This window comes from Podarcis erhardii (genome assembly GCF_964252035.2).
Source record: "Podarcis erhardii genome assembly, chromosome: 6".
NCBI lineage: Eukaryota > Metazoa > Chordata > Lepidosauria > Squamata > Lacertidae > Podarcis > Podarcis erhardii.
In genome coordinates, this window is record NC_138510.1 from 72,625,572 (window position 1) to 72,640,753 (window position 15,182).

General features: G+C 43.8%; 1 long non-coding RNA gene across 1 annotated transcript; it reads right to left on the minus strand.

Annotated features, from left to right (window-relative positions):
• Positions 1 to 11,029: 11,029 nt before the first annotated feature.
• On the minus strand, positions 11,030 to 14,893 carry LOC309344028. The gene is made up of 2 exons (XR_014157556.1): positions 14,796 to 14,893; positions 11,030 to 11,211 (listed from the first exon to the last, which is right to left on the minus strand). It is a non-coding gene; the product is annotated as an uncharacterized lncRNA (long non-coding RNA).
• Positions 14,894 to 15,182: the final 289 nt, after the last annotated feature.

Here is a 15,182-nt window from a genome sequence, read left to right on the forward strand (position 1 = left end):
GTCCAGTCATGACTGACTCTGGGGTTGTGGCGCTCATCTCGCTTTATTGGCTGAGGGAGCTGGCGTACAGCTTCCGGGTCATGTGGCCAGCATGACTAAGCCACTTCTGGTGAACCAGAGCAGTGCATGAAAATGCTGTTTACCTTCCCGCCAAAGTGGTACCTATTTATGTACTTGCACTTTGATGTGCTTTTGAACTGCCAGGTTGGCAAGAGCAGGGACCGAGCAACAGGAGCTCACCCCATCGCGGGGATTCAAACCGCCGACCTTCTGATCAGCAAGTCCTAGGCTCTGTGGTTTAACCCACAGTGCCACCTGCATCCCTTTTCTACTTAATAGAGCTCTTTTCTACTTAATAGAGCTCTGCTTCACTCTGCAAACACAAGGCTCTGGTACAGAGACATGCCCAAACCCTTTTTTCCAAGTTTATCCTCACAACCACCTCATGAGATTGGTTAGGCTGAGAGTAGCTGCCCCAGCCTCACCTAGTGGGCTGAGTGAGAATTTGGACCACCATCTCTCCAGTCCTAGCCCAATGTTCTTACTGAGGGGCAGGGGAAATGCCAGTGTTGGGAGGGTTGGTGGAGAAATTTGCACTCTGAAACAATGTGCGGACCCAAACATCGCCGTCCTTTGAAAATCACACATTTCTGAATTTTGCATCGCAATTTGCCAGTCAATAAATGTGTACAAAAATGTATATATTGTAGTTGATTGTGCACACAGTAGTATAAACAGCATACAAAAATTCAATCAATAAGGGAAACTTGCTTCCAGAAATGTGTGTACAGTAGTACCTCGGGTTAAGTACTTAATTTGTTCCGGAGGTCTGTTCTCAACCTGAAACTGTACTTAATCTGAAGCACCACTTTAGCTAATGGGGCCTCCTGCTGCTGCCGTGCCCCCGGAGCACAATTTCTGTTCTCATCCTGAAGCAAAGTTCTTAACCTGAGGTACTATTTCTGGGTTAGAGGAGTCTGTAACCTGAAGCGTATGTAACCTGAAGCATATGTAACCTGAGGTACCACTGTACTATATTTGTCAAAACTGCATAGAAAAATGTGTTTATGTGGACAACATTACACCAAAATTCTGACAAATTTTCACAAGGATTTTCCCTTTTAATTCTGCTAGTATGACCTGCAGTGAGTCCTGAGAACCCGGAGAGCTGGATTTGACTACTAGGCCTAAGGTTCCCCTCCCCTGTTCGTTGACTATTACACAACTCCAGCTCTCAAAGGGGCCTCTACGGTATACATATTTAGGATGGCATTGTGAGTATGATCACAGGGCATCAGAAGCTGGGCCTCCACTCAGTAATTTTATGTGGGCTTTGCAACTTCCTCACCAGTAAAAATATATCGAGCAAAGTCTGAATCTCCTGCTTCTGTTCTAAATTGTCCCTCTCCTGCTAGTGGTTAGAGGATGAGGTCTTCACATGGAGGCAGATTATATTTAGGTCCTTGTATCTTCTTCGGCAACATCTGTGGTTGCCTGTTGTTGTTACACGATACTGGAATAGAGGGACCAGGAGACGAACCTGGGATAAGGTTTCCATGAACTTCTCTCCCCAAAGCTGCTAGTGGAAGAGAATAAGGCCCATTACTCTAATAAGGTGCTGCTATATAGGATTACCTTTGATGTGCATTGCACACAGCATACATAATGCAACTGTTTCTGGTTAGTGAAAGCAGCTGTGAAGGCCACGTAGCACCTGTTCCCCACTAGATTATCTGATTGGAGGCGCAGTTCCATGTGTTGATTGTGATCAATGCACTTTTGAGCCTTGGTTGATCGAGGAGCTTCATATTTTTCCTGGTGCTGTTTCAACAGCTGGGGATCAGCTGCTGCATTTATGCTAATCTAATCCCTTGGCGTTAGAGACAGGGCACTCTACCAGAGCAGTCTTCTTCTTCCAGCCAGGAGCACCTGACTCAAACTTACCTCCTTTGAGGCAGAGATGGCAGAGTCCTAGCTCAATGGATTCTAAGATTATCCTGTGAATCAGGGGTGGGGAAACTGTAGGCCATTATTCCTAATCATTGGCCATGTTGGTTGGGGCTGATGTGAGTTGGAATCCAGCAACTTTTGGATGGCCATAGGATCCCTTTCCTTGCTGTCTATCTCAATAGGAGCCTGATCCTGGCTCCCCACTAATTACTTCCTGTGTGCTTCTTTCCTGCTTCATTGCCAGAGTTTACAGGACAGGGCTTAGTGCCAATAGCCAAGTTAAGTGGCTTGTGGATTGAACTCTTAAAGCTGAATTTTGTTACCCAATGGGAATTAATATGTATACTCGGGGGTGGAGAAAATCACATGATCCAGCTCTCCTGCAGTGGGAGGAAATAGCATTTTTGAATACTTCCCTGATTATAATAAATTCAACTGGGATCCTACCCAGATCAGACTGATTTCCTAACTTTTCTACGTACAGAGACTTTTTTTAATGTAGGGGAGAATGTTAAAATACAACCCTCCAGATGCAATATCAAGTAGCACTTTCCCAGGATGACTGTGCCATGTGATATTTCTAAACATGTGCTTCAAGCCTTGCTCCAAAAGAGTGTCATGCATTTCCATGAGTCTACTCCGGCATCAATGATTTAAGGTGCAATTCTCTACAAGTTTACTCTAAAGTAAGTCCCAGTGAAGTCCCTTTAGGTTACTCGAGACACATTCCTCAATTTCATATTGCTTCAAAGTCATAGTCTTAGATTAATACTATTTACGAAGTAAGAAGCTGATTACTTAGGGGTGGGAAATACTTTTTCACCCCCCTGTTCTTCTAACTTTAATTTGCTAGATGTTCTTTCACACAGATTGACTCAATAGCCACATCACAGTAAATCTAAGTGGAGTAAGAACAAGCATCTTTTCCATTACACTAGTACACTCCTGCTTGATTGGAATGGAGATTATGTACAATATGTCCCTGCAGATGTTTTTCTCCAGTGGGGCCCATTGAATTTCATTTAAATGCCAAGGCGCAAAAATCTAAAACAATGTGACTTTAACAAAAAAAAGGGGGGTGGAATCTGATGAGGAATTTGATGAGAAAATGGCAAGAATTCCTGTGGCATTTGGGTAACAGTTTCCAGCCTTCATTTTAATAGAATAAACAGGATCATATTTCATTCAAATCTGGCAATGAGATGAGCTTTGGGTATTACATTGATATAAACCAATAAAGAATTTGCAAATTTGAAACACTAATTAACAGACACAATATTAAATGAAAAAAAGTTTGCTCGAGGGGCAAATATATTTGAAGACTTCAAACTTTTATTAGAAGACATTTTTGAATAGGAAAATGCAAAAGAAGCTGTTTTACAGAGGGTTTTTTCCCAAAGAAAATAAGTTATGAAGGGGCTTTTCTCTTCTTTTTATTCTGTTTAATCAACTCATTTGACATAGTTAGGCCTAACAGTTGCATTTCCTCCATTTTGAAGCAATAGTTTCAAAGAAGTCAACAAAATAAGCCAATAGCTAAGATTAAGCCTTTTAGAAGGAGTCCATAGCCTCTGTTTTGCTAATACATTGGATTACGACACAATTCATATTCAGTCACATGTCAGAAGCCTTGCATTAGTGTGATTGTTTCGTTTCTAATCTAAAAATGCTTGTTCCCTGGAAACAGACAATGTCCTTTCCTGGAAATAGACAATGCTACTACAAGAACATGAGTGTAGTAAGTAACTTTGGTCCACTTTTCACATCTGTATCACGGCAAGGGGATTTTCGATATACCTAATTGCAATGCTGCTCATAGAAGCCTTCACAATACTACAGTATCTACGACTTATGTATCTAAAGACTCAAACTTCAGAAAATGAGAATGTCAGATAGAATATTAAGGACTCAAATCTATGAGCTTGACCTTCACATAAGATATTAGAGTCTGTTTTGGGTTGTTTTTTCAAAAAGTGGTTATTTCATCCTAGGCATGTAATCATCAAATGTCTGCTAATGAGAAACTTACCTGAGCCAACAGTTTGGAAACTGTGCTGTGCTTAAAAATTGGTACATATTTAATTCATTAAGCTGTCGTCAATCTACTCCCCCCCCCCCCTCCTCCAGCAAGGCCTTTTTGTTAGAGAACTGTAAAAAAAATATCAAAAATGTATTGCCAAAAATGGGCACATGCTATTCCTGGTGTGGTACACAATGCTGTTTGGAATATTGGTTTTCCAAATTGGAATCAATGCCGTAGCTCTGGGCTGAGGACCCATTTTCAACACAACGACCACATTGCATTCTGGGAAACATTCTGGGAAAAAGGGGTCAGAGCAACATCTTTGTACAGAAGTCTAGTTCCTTCATGTACCCCTCTCTATTTGCAATTCAGGCAAGTAAGCAGCATCTTCCGAGTCCAGGGACAGACTCCAGCCAGACAAAAGCACCCAAGAAAAGTCCGAGGCAGGGCCATTCCTGCCCCCAACTACTTCTCTCTCGTATCTCACAGGAAAATAGGTTCTAATAGAGGAAAACAGCTGATAGGGGGAAAGTCATGCAAGCCTCTATCCCCATCCTCTGCTCATGAGTGCAGCCTTCCATGGCTGCTTATCATTAAAGGAAAGAAAGAAACAATGGGAGAAAGTTAGATGAAACTGGGTAACCCTGAAAGGCTAAGTGTTCTGTTGCAATTTTGGTTCTTCATATGGCCTTCTATATGTACCTATTCACACTTGAACAGATCATATTGCTTTCTCCCCACATCGGTTGTGTCTGGACGATGCAATTTTATTTTAAATTGATCCCTTCTAGAATGTCTTTCTTCCTGTGACTGAGCGCAGTGATTGATTTTTTTGATTTTTTAAAAAGAAAGAAATATTAATGGGTTAGATTTTTAAAAGGCAATTGATCCATAACATGTAAATAAAAGGCTTGATCTTTCATTCAGATAAATGGTGTACATCAAAGTCAAGTTAAAGTACTTCGTGCACACTGTTTAATTCTACCAAATAAAAATGTGTAGAAAATGGAATATTTAAAAATCCATTAGCAATAAAAAAAAATTTAAGTGACAAGAAGTTGAGGAGCTGTTCACAGAAGATTTGTGTGTCACTTGGCTCAAATTGTCATAGGATTTATACACAATAGTATTGGGGGGGGGAGAGAAGTGTTGAGTTGTCCATAACAACTGAACAGCAAGTTAAGAGAATGAATCCCTTGCACAATTTAACCGTCTTCCAGAAAGGCCCCGGAAGAGAGTAAAAGGGAAGAGCAGGAGAATGAAGGAGCAAACAAAAATTTGAATGCAAACACATTCCAAAACCCCTCTCAGATCTTCTCCAATCCTTTAGGTTGATCTCCATCCATATGTATTTTCAGGGCATGGAAGAGAAAGTGGAGTCATGCCTCCAAGCCTACCGCCAACACCTTCCCACCACCCCGTTACAGACATCTGCACAATCAACACAATGTCTGGAAAAGAAAATCAATACACATAGGATCTCATGTGATCAGGAATCCCAGCTGGTCATGGTTCCCAACCCTGCAGGCACCTCTATAGACATAGGCTTCTCTTTCCATATGTTCTGTTGAACATGTGGACATGGGAAGAAGATGTGAACTTGCTTTCTCCCTTCATGGACTGGGTATACACATGAAGGAGAAGAAGAGAAGAAGAGCTTGGATTTGATATCCCGCTTTATCACTACCCGAAGGAGTCTCAAAGCAGTTAACATTCTCCTTTCCCTTCCTCCCCCACAACAAACACTCTGTGAGGTGAGTGGGGCTGAGAGACTTCAAAGAAGTGAGACTGGCCCAAGGTCACCCAGCAGCTGTATGTGGAGGAGCAGGGACACAAACCCAGCTGACCAGATTATGAGTCTATCGCTCTTAACCACTACATCACACTGGCTCCATCCCTTGCCTTTGCTGGGTCAGCTTTCCAGTTAGTGCAGTTTGCCCAGCCCTATCATTACTGTCTCCACTCTTGGAATAGAAATCCTTGAGAAGCATACCCCGCCAAACAGAATAGGCACTGTTCAGCTAGCTCAGGTATGAGGGACATTTGCCCTCCAAATATAGCTGAACTACAGCTCCCATCAGCAGGAGCAGAGTGGTGTGTGATTGGGCACTGAGCTGAAGATGGGGGGCATCTCAAAGCCCGGTAAGTGAGGCACTGGGCTTTGGGAATGAGCTGTGAGGCTCTGGCAGGGTCCTAGAGTTCTCAGTCCTTCCCAAAACCCAGTTAGCATTTTCCCAGGTTTAGGAAGGAGGTGGTAGGGCTCGAGGACCCTGCCAGAGCCCTTGCACCGCTATCCCAAAGCCTGGTATCTGGGATAGATGACTTTGGAAAGTCAGTGGGGGGGGGAGGGTGCCAAATTTTGGCCTTGCGCAAGACACCAGGGTACCCACGTCCACCATTGCCATCAGCCCCAGCAAGCATGGCCAACGGCCAGGGATGATGGGAGTTATCATTTAGCAACATCAGAAGGGCCCAAGGTTCACCATGCCTGAGCTAGATAGATCAATGGTCTCACTTGGTTCAAGATGGCTTCCTACTTTCCCAAGTTAATTTCCCCCTTTATTCCATAATGTTCTTCAGACTCAAATTGTTTGTCCCTACAGACTGCTCAAACTTTTCCTATAAGCACATTACAGGAAAGTTTAAGAAGCATATTAGGAAAATTCACAGGACAGCATAGTGCTAGGTGTTGTGTGTGTGTGTGTGTGTGTGTGTGTGTGACCACTGTGCCAGTTAAGAACATGAATATCTGTTTTGAATAACTTTGTATTAAAGAGTGTGCACACACATACACACACCTTAGGTTAATATTTTTCTAGTTATATTAAAATAATATACCCTACTCCCACCAAATCAGTATAACTTCACAAAGCAATATTCACATAATATTTTATGCATGAAAATATAGACACCTATGTATTTGTGCTGTTATCTTAAAATTAAAAGTTCGTGTTAGGGGTTCCCAGCCTGTGGTCCACATGCTTCGTTCAGGTGATCCAGGGCATGTCTGTAAACAGGGCTGTCTTAAGCATATGCAGCGCTGGGGTGCAAAGATCCACCCGGTGCCCCCCCAGGTTGCCCAGTCCCAGGCGCGCAGGAAGGCGGAGCCAGCTGGCTGCCTCAGCATCTCGCTGGCTCGGTCGCCCCTCAACTCAGAGCACAGAGCTGCCTGCAGCAGAAGAGCCCGCTGCAGCGCTCTGACCAATGGGCGGGCTCTTCCCCGGACTCAACTCCCGGGCCCTGGACTCTCGGCCTGGCGCCCCTGAGAGCCCGGTGCCCAGGTGCCCTGCACCCCTAGCACCTATGGGTAAGACGGCCTTGTCTGTAAAAATGCAATTCAAAATCATACAGCAATCTAGCACAGCACTTTACAATTGCTACAAAAGGTAGAGAAATCTTTAGGTGGCCCACCAAGACTCTCAGCAATTTTCACATAGTCCACTGGGTGGGAAAAGTTTGAGGACTACTTGTTTGGGTGGTTCTTTCTTAAGAAGCTTTGACTTGTTTTTGAGCAAGTACCTCCACTAAGAACTGCAGGTTTAGATGGGAGGACTACCCCCACCCTAGTCTAAGGGGGGAGGAACCCATTAAAAGGGCCAGTAGTGCACATGCCATGCTAGTGACATTGTGCAGTCAAGTTGACTTATGCCACAACATGTTGTGGGGAGACAGGTGGTCAACAAATGACATAAATGGAACATTTAAGAGAGGTGAAAACCCATTTCAATTGTCTCCATTTTCCGCTTGTACTTAAAGGCATGTGACAGATTGTAGCAAAATAAAATCAGTGTCCGGTGTTCTTTCCTGCCTTGGTATATCTGACATCTGAAGAAATAGTACTAATTTCTCCTTTCTATCCTATTTTGAAATTTTAAAAGGGCCTGCTGCCATTATGGTGCCAAAATCAATGTCTTTTGTTGTAACCCTTGCAGCCAAAAAGAAAAAGAAAAAGAAAAAAAGACTCAAATTCTCATTTTTTAAAATCTTTTTTTTTCCCAAAAGCAAAGTGAAATTAAATAAGAGCGGTCCTCGAGTTTTTTGCACACAAGAAGTTGCAAAAATCAATTTGTTGAGAAAGCTGTGGTTCTTAACATACAAAACACACCAAAAAAAAAAAAATCACAACTCAAACCACTTCTTAGTTAAGTTTTAAATTATGCTTTTAGGCTGATACTGAGAAGGCCCATTACTCAGTGACAAAGTACATGCTTTGGGGTATGGTTATAATTGTTAGGTCCCTGCATTCACAGGTAAAGTCATCTCCATTTAAAAACAGGGCTAGGAAAGACCCCCTTAGAAAGCAGCTGCCTGTCAGATAGACAAACATTGCTAGATTTATTTTTTAAGTGTCTTCTTTCCACCCACTGTGCAGTCAGTGGAGCACGGGGACTAGGCTAGTCCCCTAAAGGGTCCAAGAGCCCTTCCCCACATCTTCCCAAAGCCAACCCAGCTTTGGGAGGAAGGCAGGAGGGCTCCAGTGTCCTGTCACAGGCCTGGCAACTCCTTCCCAAAGCCCAGGAAGCTTCTGCCTGGCTTAGGGAAGGAGGCGCGATACTCTTGATGTCGGGATGTTACAACGTCGCCCTTTCCATCACTCTCGCAAGCTGGCGCCTATGGATTGTTCCCCTGCGAAAAATTTCACCACATACCACTGGTGTCTGGGGCAGTTAGCAACTGCAGCGGGGAGGGATAGAGAATTTTACTAAAGGATGCTTAGCACCTATGCTAAACTGTAGTTGGGTACAGGTTGTAGAAGTGACAGTGTATGAGAGGCTGCAGGTAGCAGTCTGAGGTGAGCCAAAAACCAGGAGACATGGGACAAAGCTGGGAGTTGGGATCAGAACTCAAGCAAGACTTCACTGGGAGAGGAAGCTGTATTCTAAACTTTCCTCTCGTGGCCAGTTGGGGTGGTAGGGCCTGAGGACACCTTACCAAGAATCTGCCACCTTCAGTTCAGTGGTTTAACACCTGGAACAGCTGTCCGCAGATCCCAGCAGCCCCGGACAACATAGACCAGCCTCCCCAACCTGGTGCCTTTCAGGTGTTCTGGACTGCAATTCCCATCAGCCCCAGATTACATGGCTATTTGTCAGGAATGATGGTGTCAGGAGCTCAGCCTACACTCGAGTAGGACCCTGGCAGAGACACATGCCCAACTGGCATGCTCTCTCCCTCCTGGTTAATCATCGGGAGCTTCAAAAGCTTTCTTCTGCCCAAACATCACAGCGACTGACACTGGCACACTTAGGGATCTGCAGAGTCTTCGCAGTTGCGCAACAGACCTCAGCAACTCAGCATTTTGGCTAATCTACTTTATTTACATATAAACACACATGGAGCACTGCAACATGGCTCCCTCTCTCTCTAGCATCAGACAGCAAAGAGAAAAAGAACAAAGGACAATAGTCCCACTTCATGGAACACAGTAACACAAACATCCTGTCTCCGTCACTTCCCACTCTGTAGAGTCAAAACATATACTGCCATGTGAAAGACAACAATCCTATGACAGCAGTCATAGATCAGGAATTCTAACAGATCGAACTAGAATTTCAAAATCTCTGGATTTCACCAGGTTGGGGAAAGCTGAAGTAGACCTATAGAATATCAGGTCCCTATGAAAACAGGAAGGATATATAAATAAACAGATCCCTATATGTTTCCGTGTTGGTAAATGGCAGTGATGCTGCCTTCCACTGCACTCTTATATTGCCCTTTCTCTCAGTTTTTGACAAGTATGGGAAGCCAGCTATTTAAAAGTGGTCTAACATTGGTCCAACACAATCTGTTCATTGGTCATGCAGGAATTCACAGGCCTAAGAGAGAGTTCCTGGTCATCAAAATGAAAGTCCTCAGGCGGAAGGAGCCTTTGTTGTAGAGAAAAGTGCAGGGAACAAAACAGGCACGCTTTTCACACTGAAAAGTTCGCAGATAATGACAGCGTAGCAGGAATATCAGGTGGAGAAGAGCACTGTCCTGTTGAGTACTTAGCATAATGGTTCATCGGCCCTCTTATTATCCCTGGGGAATCTTCAACAAGTTTATTGTGGAAAGCTCAGGAAGACAAAGTTTGAGAACCACTGAGCTAGAGCACTCGGCAATTAGGTATCTATTACGCACAGTAAGCAATCACTCATTTCCTAGAACAGATTTGCATATTTTACAGCACGCCCCTCTCCAAAAAAAGAGGGGAAAGATTGCATTTTTAACACAGAACAAAAAAAAAATACTTTTAATTGATTGTGATAGAACTGGTCTTCTCTGTAACTGTGCCCAGACTCTGGAACAAGGGAGTTTCATCTATACCCCGCACTGATTGCCATCAGTTGTTAACTAGCTAACATTTTGCCTTTCGTTTTTGAATTAGTTGTTTTTTATTGTGTATTTTATAGAATCATAGAATTGTAGCGTTGGAAGGGATCCTGAGCATCATCTAGTCCAGTTCCCTGCAATGCAGGAATCTCAACTAAACCATCCATGACGGATGGCTATCCAACCTCAGCATGAGCACTGGGCCACAGTGGTTCTCACACTACTCAACAAATGTGACGGTAGACCAGGGTCCAGAATATACAAGGAGTGGGGTTCAGTAGCAGCAACTGTGTGTTAATAATGAACACAGTTTCGAAGATTTATTTATTTATTTATTTATTTATTTATTTATTTATTTATTTATTTATTTGGTATGGTTGCAATCAGAAAAATTACTGAGTAATGGGTTGTGCCCTTGCCCTGAAATGATCCTGTTGTCCTCGGAATTCAAGATAAGAAGTGTCCCGATTGCAGCTACTTCTGTTGTCCCATAATAAGTTGGAGGAAACATTATGCTCGACTGATTTGTGCAGGGGAAAGGCTTAGTGCCAGGTCAGAAGCTGACAGAAGCCACATAAAGCAACAACGGTGCCATTTGAGGAAAATATGCTCTATCTATACAAAATTGTCTTTTCATGATTCCTGCCAAAAGAATGGGGGAAGTGGGGGGGGGGGGAGTCTTCATATTGAAAACCAAATCCTGTTTTCAGAACATGGAACTTTAAAAGCAAAATCACGAGGGCCTTTTTAAAATTGCAAACATCTATTAGGATCCTTTCTTCTCAAAACCACCGTATTGTATGAAATGGAATGCAGATCTATTGGCATCACAAGGGAATACAAGAGGTTTGCTTCTTTCGGGCAAGTTAGGTTTTCAAAGCTTGCTCAGCTGCATGGGGATACACTGCACTGAAAGTCAGTGAGTTCTGTAAGAAATAATAATAATAATAATAATAATAATAATAATAATAATAATAATAATAATAATTTATTTATACCCCACCCATCTGGCTGGGTTTCCCCAGCCACTCTGGACAGCTCCCAACAGAATATTAAAAACACGATAAAAGATCAAACATTAAAAACTTCCCTATACAGGGCTGCCTTCAGATGTCTTCTAAAAGTCAGATAGTTGTTTATTTCCTTGACCTCTGATGGCAGGGCGTTCCACAGGGTGGGCGCCACTACTGAGAAGGCCCTCTGCCTGGTTCGCTGTAACCTCACTTCTTGCAGTGAGGGAACCACCAGAAGGTCCTCGGAGCTGGACCTCAGTGTCTGGGTAGAATGATGGGGGTGGAGACACTCCTTCAGATATACTGGACCGAGACCGTTTAGATGGCATCACATCAACATCATCTCAAATTAAGCCCTGATTTCCGGGCAATGGTTGTTTGCCAAAACCCCAAGGAGAGCCTCACTGCCATGACTGGGTCTAAAGCCTCACTGGCAGCCCCCGGGAAGATCCCAGCAACCAAATGCAGACTAAAGCTACCAACACCAATACCTTCCCCTAAAGAGAAGGTTGTCATGCAGGGGGAACCATTGTTGTGCCCTCTAAAAGTTGTTGGACTACAACATTGTTGTTTAGTCATTTAGTCGTGTCTGACTCTTCGTGACACCATGGACCAGAGCACGCCAGGCACTCCTGTCTTCCACTGCCTCCCGCAGTTTGGTGAATGGACTACAACAGGGGTCAGCAAACCTTTTCAGCAGGGGGCCGGTCCACTGTCCCTGTGGGGGGCCAGACTATATTGGGGGGGGGGAGAGAACGAATTCCTATGCCCCACAAATAACCCAGAGATGCATTTTAAATAAAAGCACACATTCTACTCATGTAAAACACGCTGATTCCCGGACCACCTGCGGGCTAGATTTAGAAGGCAATTGGGCCAGATCCGGCCCCCGGACCTTAGTTTGCCTACCCATGGACTACAACTTCCATTATCCCTGACCATTGGCCAAACTGATTGGTGCTGGTGGGACGTGGTCCAACAACTATGGGAAGATATCACATTGGCTACTCCTCTTGTGGTGAAGTGGTGGGTGGGAGAAGCTATGGTGCTTTCATGCACTGGGAATAGGTCCCCAAGCGGCAGTGTTCTCAGATCAAGCAAAGAGAAACTGTCCCACAGGATTAAAAGACTAAGAGAGATGAAGCAGGAGACAGAAGGAGAACAAACCATACGAACGCTCTTGAATCTAATTGTGTTGCTGAGATGGCTCTGATCCTATGGGTCTTCAATCAGGAACTCCTGGTTTTCTCACCATTCATACAATGATGTGATCTATCTCATTGTCTGAACGGTCCAGATTCAGTCTAGAGCTGTACTGAATAGGTTCCAAGCTCAGTATTGGGTTAGCAGCTTCTCATTTTGGTAGGTAGAAATGCTCGCACAAATAACCATCCTTTGAGCATCATCACTTAACCCTAACTGTTAATTATGTTGCTTTGAATGTATACTTTATATTTGACCTCCTTGAGTAATGTTTTGTTCTGGATTGTTTTAGTTGATGTTATAATGTAGGTTGTAAACCGCTTTGAGATTCCTCCCTTTTAAAAATATAAAGTGGTATGGAAATGAAATTAACAACAACAACAACAACAACAACAGTTGGTGTTACCAATCTTGGTAACTGGCTGCCACTTCCTGGATTAGTTAGGTGGGATTAGTTAGGTGGTTGAGACCATGCACTGAAGGGAATGATGTCACAGTCCCACACAGCCAATCCCAATTTGGCTAACTAATGATGTCATCACTCAAGATAAGGAAGAGCAATTCATATGGAGGGCAATATAAGTGAAACGTTTTCCGAAAGAATGCCAAGGGATGAAAAATCAAGGGCTTTTCCTTTTTACGTTGCGGTTCAACCAGAGTCTAGACTGGAAAGTTACTTCTTGCCCTCTCCCCTCCCCATCTTTCATATGACAGGTAGAATTGTTACTTTCAGTACCAAGCCACTGAAATGGGATTTTTAAAAGTATCAATTCTTCCATTTGGAACACTCACATTCTAGATAATTTCCAGCGCCTTTTCAATAAAAGAAATCTGGGCATAATTGCACTGACCTTTGGATTAATAGCCCTCCCTCTTCCCTGTCATTCTAATAGAGAGTTTGGGGAGATGCAAGGAGGGCTCATCTGGAAGTGATAGAATTTCTGCCTTTGCTTTTCCCCTTCAGGCACTAATGGGTTTTTGTCAGTCCCTCTTTACTCAGTGTATGACACATGTAGCCATTCCACTTAGTTGTCCATTAACTTCTTCAAGGGGTTACTTTGTTCTTGCTATAATACTCCAAGTTGAGTTCAAGCTGCAGAGATTAAATTTCTACAAATCCTTTGCTTATAAAGGTGCTGTTTTCAATCGTCAGTAATGTTTATCGGAGTGCAACCGTATCCATTAGTAATTAAAACAGGCTGTTTCAGCAAATACAAAAGGTCACACGGGCCTGTAGATCAACAGACTTGTTTTACTGTCGGAGTTTCTTTGGGTATTGCAGCCTGATGGTTTGTTGTTTTTCTTCAAATCATCTATTTATCTAAGTAACAAGTGTGGAAAATCAGCAGACTTGAGCAACTCAATAGGTGGTATGAAGCCCAAAGCAACAATAAGGCTCTGTATGTTGTTTCCATAACTCCCCACACTTCACACGGAAGTGGAGAAGTAATTTGTTCATTTACCTTGAGGTTTGGCGATCGAGGCATAAACAACAGGAGGAATGTATTTTCCATTAGGTAAAAGGGGACACCTGTCGTTCTGGATGATCTTTAAACATGGCTGTATTATAGTGGATAAATATTTCCCATTAAAGGGCAAGGGAGCTTCCATAGAATAGAAATTTATCTCCTCCCACCAAGAAAGAAAGAAAGAAAGAAAGAAAGAAAGAAAGAAAGAAAGAAAGAAAGAAAGAAAGAAAGAAAGAGAATCTACTGAAGAGATCCGGGTATAATTGCAGACCTTTGAATGAATAGTCCTCCTTTTCCCCTGTCATTTCAGTCACTTCTGTCATTTCCAATCAAATATGTATAGCCTAGGGGCTGCACACCCACCCTTTAGACCTTGCCAACCCCACTTTGAGCTCACCCAAACCACCCCATTCCCTTACACCTTGCCCAAACCACTACTTACCTCTCACCCAAACCTTACAGCTCACCCAGGTCACCACCACCTCTGCCCCTACAGCTTGCCCCCAAACCAGTCACTTTAGACCTCCTCCTGTCTGCTATTCATATTGCCCACCTCACACCTGTGTCACTGTTTCAGTCTCAGTGGTGGAGGGCAAGGAGGAGGAAAGCAGTGGGTAGTGACAGCAGAGCATGATGGTTGATGGGGGACTGTCCTGGACTACCCTTGCTTTTCCTCTGTGGCTCACTTGGGTCAGCCACCCACCCACACTGCTCACCTGGGCTACCTGCTGACTTGCTCACCTGCCTGCCTGGGCCATCTGCCCCACCCACCCTCCCAGGTCAACCACTCACTCACCTGCCTGGGCTGCTGGCCTGTTTGCTTACCTGCTCTCATGGGCCATTGTGTTGCCTGGATGCCTGCCTTTCTCCATCCATCTCTGTCCTCCTCACTCATTGCTGTGATGGGCCAGCAGCAGGTGAGCAGCTCTCAGAATTGTTTTGTCACACGGCATTATGCAGTGGCATCTTTTGGCAACTACACAAACTACTGATGTGTGATGACACTCTTACATTTTTATTAAATACAGTGGTACCTCGGGTTACATACGCTTCAGGTAACAGAATCCGCTAACCCAGAAATATCACCTTGGGTTAAGAACTTTGCTTCAGGATAAGAACAGAAATCGTGCAGTAGCAGCGGGAGGCCCCATTAGCTAAAGTGGTGCTTTAGGTTAAGAACAGTTTCAGGTTAAGAACGGACCTCCGGAAGGA